Below are 16,576 nucleotides of genomic sequence, written 5' to 3' on the forward strand. Positions count from 1 at the left end.
CCATATGGTTTGTTTGGTATTTTGTTGCAGATATTGAACACAACGCTTTAAATCTAAAGGGACATTTAAGCTTTAAACAGCCCTTAAATCGCCTTCTTCGGACCGAAAACACCCGAATGTGAAAATGTGATCTAAAATGGCAAAATGGACAGATAATCCAGCAAACTTAATATATTGGTGCAATATGAATAGGAAGATAATAATATGCAAGAAAAACACATTTCATTCAGAACATATTTTTCCTTTAGGTTACAATATACTAAATTTTTGGAGTGCAATGCTATACTCTTTAAAACCTGAACATCATTTATAAGAAGACACAATTCTCTGTGTGGGCACTTGCCATGACTTTATTTTAGAATGTTTCTTTGTGCATGTGGTAGGGAAAACATTGATGTTTAACAGAAATTCACTCATTTGCTTGAAGGTTAAAGACTACATGAGACTTTGACAGATGGCGGGAAACCCTCATCCACTGGTACGAACCCGGTAAATTGATGGCTGTAAAACAGTGACCGCTGATTCGCATCGAGTTCTTTCTTGCAAAACGCATGACCCCCCTTTTTATTGTCTAAATCATTGCGGCTTGGAATGCTCTTTAAGAAAAGGTATGGTTATGGGGGTCTCTATGCGCAAAAGTTTGACTTTATTTTTTTGTTGAAGTTATTGCTTTACATTGAATTTGTGTAGGAAATCTTTTGGTATATTGTAACCTAAACTAGCTTTAGGTAAAAATGAAATATCATCTGCAAGTGCAAAATATGACTGGGAAAGCTGATTTTTGGTCATTTCTTAACAAAAGAGAAGAAAATAAGTGCCTTAAATGCATGAATTCAGATAATTTGACCTGGAATAGTTGTTTTTCAAGTTGACCCCCACCCTGATATAGCCAAATAAGGGCTAAATTGCTTTCCGACTTGAATTCAAAGGCATATTGGTTGACCGTGTGTGTAGCGTTAGTGTGTACATGAAGTCAGAATTCAACGCCAGGAACTCCGTGATCCAGTAACGCAACAATAGCTAGTGCATAAAGCATGAACATTCAAACAGAGCCCCATTTCACCGACATGGAATGGCGGACATTTTTACAGTTTGGACAGTGCAGCAGACACTTAATTGAGGCAGCCTTCATATTTAGTACAATCATGAACATAACAAGGTTTATTACTTCATATTATTCATAAAAATACACTAAAAATACTTAATGCATGTTTTTTGCCATTTTATATCTATTTTTTATTGGGAATTTTGACTTTTTCAGGTAGAGGAATGTCTGCGACTAAGCCGAGGGCCACTGGATAAGGGTTGTTGATGGTAAAACAGGTAATAATACTAAATTATTATCATGTACGCAAGCAAATAAGCATATTTATGATGCTTAAGGTGTGAATACTGTCATAATCAGGTTTGTGGTCACTCAAACCCTTGCCGCATGCAATTCCCTGTGCAGTTTGTATGGATAGTTCCGCGTCCTGACACGTAAAGCTCGCGCTTTGTTGGCAGCAGAAGTTGGCACTTAACAGGTTTATCCTTGTTCCTAAGCATGTATGCAGTGCATCTGAGTTGATATGCTACTTGTAACCCTACAATTAGCTTGTGTTTGGTATTGTTTTCTCACAATATGCTTACAGTCATGGTCCCGGCTTGAAAGGATGTGGCGTCCGACTTAAACATAGGATTGTTGTAGCAAGTGTCCCCTTCATCATTTACCTTAGAGGGATCTTTTTGCCAAAATGTGGCACTTTCAGCAACCAGTTTAGTTTTTCATTTGGTACATGCTTCTCTCATTCAGTGATTTATGGGAAGTATTGACCTTATTTGCTTGTCTTTGCATACAAAGGTGACATGGATCAATGATATGTGTTGTGTTGAGAATTCTGCGGGAAGCTGTGTCCCCAGAAGATGTACTAGAAACCTCTTTCAGGAAGCCTGCATTGATCTGAGCTGCCTTTCTGCCCCTGTTACTTCATAGAACTTCATTTCTAAGCTTATAATGCTCTCCAACATATATGTATCTTGTCCATTTTAACCTTTCCTTCTAGTTTAAACCCCCAAAATGAGCATTTTTGTCTTTCGCGCAGTTATTAATGCCCATTTTGACCAGATTGCCACCATAAAAATAGTCAAAAGTACTTATTTTGCGCCCAAAATATGAAATTTTGTATTCTCTTGAACCTCTGAATGACAGCTGGCAGAGCATATTGACCATCTGCTGCAGTTTAAAGGCACCCATGGCATTATATGCTATAATATACCATTTGCGACTGGTAAATAAATGGGCTCCGAGCAACAAGGCGCTTTCAAGATTTCACACTTTTATAAGTGTGAAACAACAAGTTATAGGAAGCTTATTGATTTCTACACTTCAAAGTATCTTTGATCTCTCATTTTTGCTTATTTGTTGTTTGTCTTGGATGAAATTGGATTTTTTTGCTGTGAAATTGACATTTTTGGGGGTATTTTAAAAAAAACACACACAAAAAAGACATTATCAAAATTGCTTGGAGTGAAAATATCTAACAAGTTCATTCTTTCCCCACCCCGCATAAGCCCCACATGCCTGTCCATATGGTTTGTTTTGGTATTTTGTTGCAGATATTGAACACAACAGCTTTAAATCTAAAAGGGACATTTAAGCTTTAACAGCCCTTAAATCGCCTTCTTCGGACCGAAAACACCCGCATGTGAAAATGTGATCTAAAATGGCCAAATGGACAGATAATCCAGCCAAACTTAATATATTGGTGCAATATGAATAGGAAGATAATAATATGCAAGAAAAACACATTTCATTCAGAACATATTTTTCCTTTAGGTTACAATATACTAAATCTTTTTGGAGTGCAATGCTATACTCTTTAAAAACCTGAACATCATTTATAAGAAGACACAATTCTCTGTGTGGGCACTTGCCATGACTTTATTTTAGAATGTTTCTTTGTGCATGTGGTAGGGAAAACATTGATGTTTAACAGAAATTCACTCATTTGCTTGAAGGTTAAAGACTACATGATACTTTGACAGATGGCGGGAAACCCTCATCCACTGGTACGAACCCGGTAAATTGATGGCTGTAAAACAGTGACCGCTGATTCGCATCGAGTTCTTTCTTGCAAAACGCATGACCCCCCTTTTTTATTGTCTAAATCATTGCGGCTTGGAATGCTCTTTAAGAAAAGGTATGGTTATGGGGGTCTCTATGCGCAAAAGTTTGACTTTATTTTTTGTTGAAGTTATTGCTTTTACATTGAATTTGTGTAGGAAATCTTTTGGTATATTGTAACCTAAACTAGCTTTAGGTAAAAATGAAATATCATCTGCAAGTGCAAAATATGACTGGGAAAGCTGATTTTTGGTCATTTCTTAACAAAAGAGAAGAAAATAAGTGCCTTAAATGCATGAATTCAGATAATTTGACCTGGAATAGTTGTTTTTCAAGTTGACCCCCACCCTGATATAGCCAAATAAGGGCTAAATTGCTTTCCAACTTGAATTCAAAGGCATATTGGTTGACCGTGTAGCGTTAGTGTGGTACATGAAGTCAGAATTCAACGCCAGGAACTCCGTGATCCAGTAACGCAACAATAGCTAGTGCATAAAGCATGAACATTCAAACAGAGCCCCATTTCACCGACATGGAATGGCGGACATTTTTACAGTTTGGACAGTGCAGCAGACACTTAATTGAGGCAGCCTTCATATTTAGTACAATCATGAACATAACAAGGTTTATTACTTCATATTATTCATAAAAATACACTAAAAATACTTAAATGCATGTTTTTTGCCATTTTATATCTATTTTTTATTGGGAATTTTGACTTTTTCAGGTAGAGGAATGTCTGCGACTAAGCCGAGGGCCACTGGATAAGGGTTGTTGATGGTAAAACAGGTAATAATACTAAATTATTATCATGTACGCAAGCAAATAAGCATATTTATGATGCTTAAGGTGTGAAATACTGTCATAATCAGGTTTGTGGTCACTCAAACCCTTGCCGCCATGCAATTCCCCGTGCAGTTTGTATGGATAGTTCCGCGTCCTGACACGTAAAGCTCGCGCTTTGTTGGCAGCAGAAGTTGGCACTTAACAGGTTTATCCTTGTTCCTAAGCATGTATGCAGTGCATCTGAGTTGATATGCTACTTGTAACCCTACAATTAGCTTGTGTTTGGTATTGTTTTCTCACAATATGCTTACAGTCATGGTCCCGGCTTGAAAGGATGTGGCGTCCGACTTAAACATAGGATTGTTGTAGCAAGTGTCCCCTTCATCATTTACCTTAGAGGGATCTTTTTGCCAAAATGTGGCACTTTCAGCAACCAGTTTAGTTTTTCATTTGGTACATGCTTCTCTCATTCAGTGATTTATGGGAAGTATTGACCTTATTTGCTTGTCTTTGCATACAAAGGTGACATGGATCAATGATATGTGTTGTGTTGAGAATTCTGCGGGAAGCTGTGTCCCCAGAAGATGTACTAGAAACCTCTTTCAGGAAGCCTGCATTGATCTGAGCTGCCTTTCTGCCCCTGTTACTTCATAGAACTTCATTTCTAAGCTTATAATGCTCTCCAACATATATGTATCTTGTCCATTTTAACCTTTCCTTCTAGTTTAAACCCCCAAAATGAGCATTTTTGTCTTTCGCGCAGTTATTAATGCCCATTTTGACCAGATTGCCACCATAAAAATAGTCAAAAGTACTTATTTTGCGCCCAAAATATGAAATTTTGTATTCTCTTGAACCTCTGAATGACAGCTGGCAGAGCATATTGACCATCTGCTGCAGTTTAAAGGCACCCATGGCATTATATGCTATAATATACCATTTGCGACTGGTAAATAAATGGGCTCCGAGCAACAAGGCGCTTTCAAGATTTCACACTTTTATAAGTGTGAAACAACAAGTTATAGGAAGCTTATTGATTTCTACACTTCAAAGTATCTTTGATCTCTCATTTTTGCTTATTTGTTGTTTGTCTTGGATGAAATTGGATTTTTTTGCTGTGAAATTGACATTTTTGGGGGTATTTTAAAAAAAACACACACAAAAAAGACATTATCAAAATTGCTTGGAGTGAAAATATCTAACAAGTTCATTCTTTCCCCACCCCGCATAAGCCCCACATGCCTGTCCATATGGTTTGTTTTGGTATTTTGTTGCAGATATTGAACACAACAGCTTTAAATCTAAAAGGGACATTTAAGCTTTAACAGCCCTTAAATCGCCTTCTTCGGACCGAAAACACCCGCATGTGAAAATGTGATCTAAAATGGCCAAATGGACAGATAATCCAGCCAAACTTAATATATTGGTGCAATATGAATAGGAAGATAATAATATGCAAGAAAAACACATTTCATTCAGAACATATTTTTCCTTTAGGTTACAATATACTAAATCTTTTTGGAGTGCAATGCTATACTCTTTAAAAACCTGAACATCATTTATAAGAAGACACAATTCTCTGTGTGGGCACTTGCCATGACTTTATTTTAGAATGTTTCTTTGTGCATGTGGTAGGGAAAACATTGATGTTTAACAGAAATTCACTCATTTGCTTGAAGGTTAAAGACTACATGATACTTTGACAGATGGCGGGAAACCCTCATCCACTGGTACGAACCCGGTAAATTGATGGCTGTAAAACAGTGACCGCTGATTCGCATCGAGTTCTTTCTTGCAAAACGCATGACCCCCCCTTTTTTATTGTCTAAATCATTGCGGCTTGGAATGCTCTTTAAGAAAAGGTATGGTTATGGGGGTCTCTATGCGCAAAAGTTTGACTTTATTTTTTGTTGAAGTTATTGCTTTTACATTGAATTTGTGTAGGAAATCTTTTGGTATATTGTAACCTAAACTAGCTTTAGGTAAAAATGAAATATCATCTGCAAGTGCAAAATATGACTGGGAAAGCTGATTTTTGGTCATTTCTTAACAAAAGAGAAGAAAATAAGTGCCTTAAATGCATGAATTCAGATAATTTGACCTGGAATAGTTGTTTTTCAAGTTGACCCCCACCCTGATATAGCCAAATAAGGGCTAAATTGCTTTCCAACTTGAATTCAAAGGCATATTGGTTGACCGTGTAGCGTTAGTGTGGTACATGAAGTCAGAATTCAACGCCAGGAACTCCGTGATCCAGTAACGCAACAATAGCTAGTGCATAAAGCATGAACATTCAAACAGAGCCCCATTTCACCGACATGGAATGGCGGACATTTTTACAGTTTGGACAGTGCAGCAGACACTTAATTGAGGCAGCCTTCATATTTAGTACAATCATGAACATAACAAGGTTTATTACTTCATATTATTCATAAAAATACACTAAAAATACTTAAATGCATGTTTTTTGCCATTTTATATCTATTTTTTATTGGGAATTTTGACTTTTTCAGGTAGAGGAATGTCTGCGACTAAGCCGAGGGCCACTGGATAAGGGTTGTTGATGGTAAAACAGGTAATAATACTAAATTATTATCATGTACGCAAGCAAATAAGCATATTTATGATGCTTAAGGTGTGAAATACTGTCATAATCAGGTTTGTGGTCACTCAAACCCTTGCCGCCATGCAATTCCCCGTGCAGTTTGTATGGATAGTTCCGCGTCCTGACACGTAAAGCTCGCGCTTTGTTGGCAGCAGAAGTTGGCACTTAACAGGTTTATCCTTGTTCCTAAGCATGTATGCAGTGCATCTGAGTTGATATGCTACTTGTAACCCTACAATTAGCTTGTGTTTGGTATTGTTTTCTCACAATATGCTTACAGTCATGGTCCCGGCTTGAAAGGATGTGGCGTCCGACTTAAACATAGGATTGTTGTAGCAAGTGTCCCCTTCATCATTTACCTTAGAGGGATCTTTTTGCCAAAATGTGGCACTTTCAGCAACCAGTTTAGTTTTTCATTTGGTACATGCTTCTCTCATTCAGTGATTTATGGGAAGTATTGACCTTATTTGCTTGTCTTTGCATACAAAGGTGACATGGATCAATGATATGTGTTGTGTTGAGAATTCTGCGGGAAGCTGTGTCCCCAGAAGATGTACTAGAAACCTCTTTCAGGAAGCCTGCATTGATCTGAGCTGCCTTTCTGCCCCTGTTACTTCATAGAACTTCATTTCTAAGCTTATAATGCTCTCCAACATATATGTATCTTGTCCATTTTAACCTTTCCTTCTAGTTTAAACCCCCAAAATGAGCATTTTTGTCTTTCGCGCAGTTATTAATGCCCATTTTGACCAGATTGCCACCATAAAAATAGTCAAAAGTACTTATTTTGCGCCCAAAATATGAAATTTTGTATTCTCTTGAACCTCTGAATGACAGCTGGCAGAGCATATTGACCATCTGCTGCAGTTTAAAGGCACCCATGGCATTATATGCTATAATATACCATTTGCGACTGGTAAATAAATGGGCTCCGAGCAACAAGGCGCTTTCAAGATTTCACACTTTTATAAGTGTGAAACAACAAGTTATAGGAAGCTTATTGATTTCTACACTTCAAAGTATCTTTGATCTCTCATTTTTGCTTATTTGTTGTTTGTCTTGGATGAAATTGGATTTTTTTGCTGTGAAATTGACATTTTTGGGGGTATTTTAAAAAAAACACACACAAAAAAGACATTATCAAAATTGCTTGGAGTGAAAATATCTAACAAGTTCATTCTTTCCCCACCCCGCATAAGCCCCACATGCCTGTCCATATGGTTTGTTTTGGTATTTTGTTGCAGATATTGAACACAACAGCTTTAAATCTAAAAGGGACATTTAAGCTTTAACAGCCCTTAAATCGCCTTCTTCGGACCGAAAACACCCGCATGTGAAAATGTGATCTAAAATGGCCAAATGGACAGATAATCCAGCCAAACTTAATATATTGGTGCAATATGAATAGGAAGATAATAATATGCAAGAAAAACACATTTCATTCAGAACATATTTTTCCTTTAGGTTACAATATACTAAATCTTTTTGGAGTGCAATGCTATACTCTTTAAAAACCTGAACATCATTTATAAGAAGACACAATTCTCTGTGTGGGCACTTGCCATGACTTTATTTTAGAATGTTTCTTTGTGCATGTGGTAGGGAAAACATTGATGTTTAACAGAAATTCACTCATTTGCTTGAAGGTTAAAGACTACATGATACTTTGACAGATGGCGGGAAACCCTCATCCACTGGTACGAACCCGGTAAATTGATGGCTGTAAAACAGTGACCGCTGATTCGCATCGAGTTCTTTCTTGCAAAACGCATGACCCCCCTTTTTTATTGTCTAAATCATTGCGGCTTGGAATGCTCTTTAAGAAAAGGTATGGTTATGGGGGTCTCTATGCGCAAAAGTTTGACTTTATTTTTTGTTGAAGTTATTGCTTTTACATTGAATTTGTGTAGGAAATCTTTTGGTATATTGTAACCTAAACTAGCTTTAGGTAAAAATGAAATATCATCTGCAAGTGCAAAATATGACTGGGAAAGCTGATTTTTGGTCATTTCTTAACAAAAGAGAAGAAAATAAGTGCCTTAAATGCATGAATTCAGATAATTTGACCTGGAATAGTTGTTTTTCAAGTTGACCCCCACCCTGATATAGCCAAATAAGGGCTAAATTGCTTTCCAACTTGAATTCAAAGGCATATTGGTTGACCGTGTAGCGTTAGTGTGGTACATGAAGTCAGAATTCAACGCCAGGAACTCCGTGATCCAGTAACGCAACAATAGCTAGTGCATAAAGCATGAACATTCAAACAGAGCCCCATTTCACCGACATGGAATGGCGGACATTTTTACAGTTTGGACAGTGCAGCAGACACTTAATTGAGGCAGCCTTCATATTTAGTACAATCATGAACATAACAAGGTTTATTACTTCATATTATTCATAAAAATACACTAAAAATACTTAAATGCATGTTTTTTGCCATTTTATATCTATTTTTTATTGGGAATTTTGACTTTTTCAGGTAGAGGAATGTCTGCGACTAAGCCGAGGGCCACTGGATAAGGGTTGTTGATGGTAAAACAGGTAATAATACTAAATTATTATCATGTACGCAAGCAAATAAGCATATTTATGATGCTTAAGGTGTGAAATACTGTCATAATCAGGTTTGTGGTCACTCAAACCCTTGCCGCCATGCAATTCCCCGTGCAGTTTGTATGGATAGTTCCGCGTCCTGACACGTAAAGCTCGCGCTTTGTTGGCAGCAGAAGTTGGCACTTAACAGGTTTATCCTTGTTCCTAAGCATGTATGCAGTGCATCTGAGTTGATATGCTACTTGTAACCCTACAATTAGCTTGTGTTTGGTATTGTTTTCTCACAATATGCTTACAGTCATGGTCCCGGCTTGAAAGGATGTGGCGTCCGACTTAAACATAGGATTGTTGTAGCAAGTGTCCCCTTCATCATTTACCTTAGAGGGATCTTTTTGCCAAAATGTGGCACTTTCAGCAACCAGTTTAGTTTTTCATTTGGTACATGCTTCTCTCATTCAGTGATTTATGGGAAGTATTGACCTTATTTGCTTGTCTTTGCATACAAAGGTGACATGGATCAATGATATGTGTTGTGTTGAGAATTCTGCGGGAAGCTGTGTCCCCAGAAGATGTACTAGAAACCTCTTTCAGGAAGCCTGCATTGATCTGAGCTGCCTTTCTGCCCCTGTTACTTCATAGAACTTCATTTCTAAGCTTATAATGCTCTCCAACATATATGTATCTTGTCCATTTTAACCTTTCCTTCTAGTTTAAACCCCCAAAATGAGCATTTTTGTCTTTCGCGCAGTTATTAATGCCCATTTTGACCAGATTGCCACCATAAAAATAGTCAAAAGTACTTATTTTGCGCCCAAAATATGAAATTTTGTATTCTCTTGAACCTCTGAATGACAGCTGGCAGAGCATATTGACCATCTGCTGCAGTTTAAAGGCACCCATGGCATTATATGCTATAATATACCATTTGCGACTGGTAAATAAATGGGCTCCGAGCAACAAGGCGCTTTCAAGATTTCACACTTTTATAAGTGTGAAACAACAAGTTATAGGAAGCTTATTGATTTCTACACTTCAAAGTATCTTTGATCTCTCATTTTTGCTTATTTGTTGTTTGTCTTGGATGAAATTGGATTTTTTTGCTGTGAAATTGACATTTTTGGGGGTATTTTAAAAAAAACACACACAAAAAAGACATTATCAAAATTGCTTGGAGTGAAAATATCTAACAAGTTCATTCTTTCCCCACCCCGCATAAGCCCCACATGCCTGTCCATATGGTTTGTTTTGGTATTTTGTTGCAGATATTGAACACAACAGCTTTAAATCTAAAAGGGACATTTAAGCTTTAACAGCCCTTAAATCGCCTTCTTCGGACCGAAAACACCCGCATGTGAAAATGTGATCTAAAATGGCCAAATGGACAGATAATCCAGCCAAACTTAATATATTGGTGCAATATGAATAGGAAGATAATAATATGCAAGAAAAACACATTTCATTCAGAACATATTTTTCCTTTAGGTTACAATATACTAAATCTTTTTGGAGTGCAATGCTATACTCTTTAAAAACCTGAACATCATTTATAAGAAGACACAATTCTCTGTGTGGGCACTTGCCATGACTTTATTTTAGAATGTTTCTTTGTGCATGTGGTAGGGAAAACATTGATGTTTAACAGAAATTCACTCATTTGCTTGAAGGTTAAAGACTACATGATACTTTGACAGATGGCGGGAAACCCTCATCCACTGGTACGAACCCGGTAAATTGATGGCTGTAAAACAGTGACCGCTGATTCGCATCGAGTTCTTTCTTGCAAAACGCATGACCCCCCTTTTTTATTGTCTAAATCATTGCGGCTTGGAATGCTCTTTAAGAAAAGGTATGGTTATGGGGGTCTCTATGCGCAAAAGTTTGACTTTATTTTTTGTTGAAGTTATTGCTTTTACATTGAATTTGTGTAGGAAATCTTTTGGTATATTGTAACCTAAACTAGCTTTAGGTAAAAATGAAATATCATCTGCAAGTGCAAAATATGACTGGGAAAGCTGATTTTTGGTCATTTCTTAACAAAAGAGAAGAAAATAAGTGCCTTAAATGCATGAATTCAGATAATTTGACCTGGAATAGTTGTTTTTCAAGTTGACCCCCACCCTGATATAGCCAAATAAGGGCTAAATTGCTTTCCAACTTGAATTCAAAGGCATATTGGTTGACCGTGTAGCGTTAGTGTGGTACATGAAGTCAGAATTCAACGCCAGGAACTCCGTGATCCAGTAACGCAACAATAGCTAGTGCATAAAGCATGAACATTCAAACAGAGCCCCATTTCACCGACATGGAATGGCGGACATTTTTACAGTTTGGACAGTGCAGCAGACACTTAATTGAGGCAGCCTTCATATTTAGTACAATCATGAACATAACAAGGTTTATTACTTCATATTATTCATAAAAATACACTAAAAATACTTAAATGCATGTTTTTTGCCATTTTATATCTATTTTTTATTGGGAATTTTGACTTTTTCAGGTAGAGGAATGTCTGCGACTAAGCCGAGGGCCACTGGATAAGGGTTGTTGATGGTAAAACAGGTAATAATACTAAATTATTATCATGTACGCAAGCAAATAAGCATATTTATGATGCTTAAGGTGTGAAATACTGTCATAATCAGGTTTGTGGTCACTCAAACCCTTGCCGCCATGCAATTCCCCGTGCAGTTTGTATGGATAGTTCCGCGTCCTGACACGTAAAGCTCGCGCTTTGTTGGCAGCAGAAGTTGGCACTTAACAGGTTTATCCTTGTTCCTAAGCATGTATGCAGTGCATCTGAGTTGATATGCTACTTGTAACCCTACAATTAGCTTGTGTTTGGTATTGTTTTCTCACAATATGCTTACAGTCATGGTCCCGGCTTGAAAGGATGTGGCGTCCGACTTAAACATAGGATTGTTGTAGCAAGTGTCCCCTTCATCATTTACCTTAGAGGGATCTTTTTGCCAAAATGTGGCACTTTCAGCAACCAGTTTAGTTTTTCATTTGGTACATGCTTCTCTCATTCAGTGATTTATGGGAAGTATTGACCTTATTTGCTTGTCTTTGCATACAAAGGTGACATGGATCAATGATATGTGTTGTGTTGAGAATTCTGCGGGAAGCTGTGTCCCCAGAAGATGTACTAGAAACCTCTTTCAGGAAGCCTGCATTGATCTGAGCTGCCTTTCTGCCCCTGTTACTTCATAGAACTTCATTTCTAAGCTTATAATGCTCTCCAACATATATGTATCTTGTCCATTTTAACCTTTCCTTCTAGTTTAAACCCCCAAAATGAGCATTTTTGTCTTTCGCGCAGTTATTAATGCCCATTTTGACCAGATTGCCACCATAAAAATAGTCAAAAGTACTTATTTTGCGCCCAAAATATGAAATTTTGTATTCTCTTGAACCTCTGAATGACAGCTGGCAGAGCATATTGACCATCTGCTGCAGTTTAAAGGCACCCATGGCATTATATGCTATAATATACCATTTGCGACTGGTAAATAAATGGGCTCCGAGCAACAAGGCGCTTTCAAGATTTCACACTTTTATAAGTGTGAAACAACAAGTTATAGGAAGCTTATTGATTTCTACACTTCAAAGTATCTTTGATCTCTCATTTTTGCTTATTTGTTGTTTGTCTTGGATGAAATTGGATTTTTTTGCTGTGAAATTGACATTTTTGGGGGTATTTTAAAAAAAACACACACAAAAAAGACATTATCAAAATTGCTTGGAGTGAAAATATCTAACAAGTTCATTCTTTCCCCACCCCGCATAAGCCCCACATGCCTGTCCATATGGTTTGTTTTGGTATTTTGTTGCAGATATTGAACACAACAGCTTTAAATCTAAAAGGGACATTTAAGCTTTAACAGCCCTTAAATCGCCTTCTTCGGACCGAAAACACCCGCATGTGAAAATGTGATCTAAAATGGCCAAATGGACAGATAATCCAGCCAAACTTAATATATTGGTGCAATATGAATAGGAAGATAATAATATGCAAGAAAAACACATTTCATTCAGAACATATTTTTCCTTTAGGTTACAATATACTAAATCTTTTTGGAGTGCAATGCTATACTCTTTAAAAACCTGAACATCATTTATAAGAAGACACAATTCTCTGTGTGGGCACTTGCCATGACTTTATTTTAGAATGTTTCTTTGTGCATGTGGTAGGGAAAACATTGATGTTTAACAGAAATTCACTCATTTGCTTGAAGGTTAAAGACTACATGATACTTTGACAGATGGCGGGAAACCCTCATCCACTGGTACGAACCCGGTAAATTGATGGCTGTAAAACAGTGACCGCTGATTCGCATCGAGTTCTTTCTTGCAAAACGCATGACCCCCCTTTTTTATTGTCTAAATCATTGCGGCTTGGAATGCTCTTTAAGAAAAGGTATGGTTATGGGGGTCTCTATGCGCAAAAGTTTGACTTTATTTTTTGTTGAAGTTATTGCTTTTACATTGAATTTGTGTAGGAAATCTTTTGGTATATTGTAACCTAAACTAGCTTTAGGTAAAAATGAAATATCATCTGCAAGTGCAAAATATGACTGGGAAAGCTGATTTTTGGTCATTTCTTAACAAAAGAGAAGAAAATAAGTGCCTTAAATGCATGAATTCAGATAATTTGACCTGGAATAGTTGTTTTTCAAGTTGACCCCCACCCTGATATAGCCAAATAAGGGCTAAATTGCTTTCCAACTTGAATTCAAAGGCATATTGGTTGACCGTGTAGCGTTAGTGTGGTACATGAAGTCAGAATTCAACGCCAGGAACTCCGTGATCCAGTAACGCAACAATAGCTAGTGCATAAAGCATGAACATTCAAACAGAGCCCCATTTCACCGACATGGAATGGCGGACATTTTTACAGTTTGGACAGTGCAGCAGACACTTAATTGAGGCAGCCTTCATATTTAGTACAATCATGAACATAACAAGGTTTATTACTTCATATTATTCATAAAAATACACTAAAAATACTTAAATGCATGTTTTTTGCCATTTTATATCTATTTTTTATTGGGAATTTTGACTTTTTCAGGTAGAGGAATGTCTGCGACTAAGCCGAGGGCCACTGGATAAGGGTTGTTGATGGTAAAACAGGTAATAATACTAAATTATTATCATGTACGCAAGCAAATAAGCATATTTATGATGCTTAAGGTGTGAAATACTGTCATAATCAGGTTTGTGGTCACTCAAACCCTTGCCGCCATGCAATTCCCTGTGCAGTTTGTATGGATAGTTCCGCGTCCTGACACGTAAAGCTCGCGCTTTGTTGGCAGCAGAAGTTGGCACTTAGCAGGTTTATCCTTGTTCCTAAGCATGTATGCAGTGCATCTGAGTTGATATGCTACTTGTAACCCTACAATTAGCTTGTGTTTGGTATTGTTTTCTCACAATATGCTTACAGTCATGGTCCCGGCTTGAAAGGATGTGGCGTCCGACTTAAACATAGGATTGTTGTAGCAAGTGTCCCCTTCATCATTTACCTTAGAGGGATCTTTTTGCCAAAATGTGGCACTTTCAGCAACCAGTTTAGTTTTTCATTTGGTACATGCTTCTCTCATTCAGTGATTTATGGGAAGTATTGACCTTATTTGCTTGTCTTTGCATACAAAGGTGACATGGATCAATGATATGTGTTGTGTTAAGAATTCTGCGGGAAGCTGTGTCCCCAGAAGATGTACTAGAAACCTCTTTCAGGAAGCCTGCATTGATCTGAGCTGCCTTTCTGCCCCTGTTACTTCATAGAACTTCATTTCTAAGCTTATAATGCTCTCCAACATATATGTATCTTGTCCATTTTAACCTTTCCTTCTAGTTTAAACCCCCAAAATGAGCATTTTTGTCTTTCGCGCAGTTATTAATGCCCATTTTGACCAGATTGCCACCATAAAAATAGTCAAAAGTACTTATTTTGCGCCCAAAATATGAAATTTTGTATTCTCTTGAACCTCTGAATGACAGCTGGCAGAGCATATTGACCATCTGCTGCAGTTTAAAGGCACCCATGGCATTATATGCTAGAATATACCATTTGCGACTGGTAAATAAATGGGCTCCGAGCAACAAGGCGCTTTCAAGATTTCACACTTTTATAAGTGTGAAACAACAAGTTATAGGAAGCTTATTGATTTCTACACTTCAAAGTATCTTTGATCTCTCATTTTTGCTTATTTGTTGTTTGTCTTGGATGAAATTGGATTTTTTTGCTGTGAAATTGACATTTTTGGGGGTATTTTAAAAAAAACACACACAAAAAAGACATTATCAAAATTGCTTGGAGTGAAAATATCTAACAAGTTCATTCTTTCCCCACCCCGCATAAGCCCCACGTGCCTGTCCATATGGTTTGTTTTGGTATTTTGTTGCAGATATTGAACACAACAGCTTTAAATCTAAAAGGGACATTTAAGCTTTAACAGCCCTTAAATCGCCTTCTTCGGACCGAAAACCCCCGAATGTGAAAATGTGATCTAAAATGGCCAAATGGACAGATAATCCAGCCAAACTTAATATATTGGTGCAATATGAATAGGAAGATAATAATATGCAAGAAAAACACATTTCATTCAGAACATATTTTTCCTTTAGGTTACAATATACTAAATCTTTTTGGAGTGCAATGCTATACTCTTTAAAAACCTGAACATCATTTATAAGAAGACACAATTCTCTGTGTGGGCACTTGCCATGACTTTATTTTAGAATGTTTCTTTGTGCATGTGGTAGGGAAAACATTGATGTTTAACAGAAATTCACTCATTTGCTTGAAGGTTAAAGACTACATGATACTTTGACAGATGGCGGGAAACCCTCATCCACTGGTACGAACCCGGTAAATTGATGGCTGTAAAACAGTGACCGCTGATTCGCATCGAGTTCTTTCTTGCAAAACGCATGACCCCCCTTTTTTATTGTCTAAATCATTGCGGCTTGGAATGCTCTTTAAGAAAAGGTATGGTTATGGGGGTCTCTATGCGCAAAAGTTTGACTTTATTTTTTGTTGAAGTTATTGCTTTTACATTGAATTTGTGTAGGAAATCTTTTGGTATATTGTAACCTATAGCGATATGCGATAATATCTAGGTTAGTGTTATATGCAGACGCGCACAACAGTTTGAATTCAGAAAACAGATTTTTTGTGCAGATTGTGTATCACGTGATAAACAGTGGAAGGTGTATATTTTGCGGCACTATTAGAATTTGTAATGCAGATTTTTAGTGCAGATTATGATGAAACACTATTCGTCTGCGTCAATAATTTGTCGTAGAATTGTGGTTTATAATAGCGTTAGAAAAAAAAGATGGAGTTCTGAATACAGATTTATAGTGCAGATTGTGTAACTTCTATTTGCATGTAAGCGTTAGATGTAGACGTGCACAACAGATTGAGTTCTGAATACAGATTTATAGTGCATTGTGTAACTTCTATTTACATGCTTCTATACGATCTTCGCAAGTTTTATACGCGTGGTATAGCGTTGGGGAACAAATGA

The 16,576-nt window shown here is 37.2% G+C and overlaps 1 long non-coding RNA gene across 5 annotated transcripts; it reads left to right on the top strand.

The window, feature by feature from the left end:
* Positions 1 to 1,257: 1,257 nt before the first annotated feature.
* On the top strand, positions 1,258 to 16,145 carry LOC127857779 (uncharacterized). Of its 5 annotated transcripts, none has more exons than XR_008038633.1 (9): positions 1,259 to 1,323; positions 2,998 to 3,059; positions 3,831 to 3,892; positions 5,569 to 5,619; positions 6,403 to 6,464; positions 8,974 to 9,035; positions 11,545 to 11,606; positions 14,116 to 14,177; positions 15,854 to 16,145. It is a non-coding gene; the product is annotated as an uncharacterized LOC127857779 (long non-coding RNA). The 5 variants fall into 5 exon arrangements; XR_008038631.1 differs by having other exon boundaries at positions 2,998 to 3,048; XR_008038629.1 differs by lacking the exon at positions 5,569 to 5,619 and adding an exon at positions 8,141 to 8,191 and having other exon boundaries at positions 2,998 to 3,048.
* The last annotated feature ends 431 nt before the right edge of the window (positions 16,146 to 16,576 follow it).

This window comes from Dreissena polymorpha, chromosome 14, assembly GCF_020536995.1.
Source record: "Dreissena polymorpha isolate Duluth1 chromosome 14, UMN_Dpol_1.0, whole genome shotgun sequence".
Classification (NCBI taxonomy): domain Eukaryota; kingdom Metazoa; phylum Mollusca; class Bivalvia; order Myida; family Dreissenidae; genus Dreissena; species Dreissena polymorpha.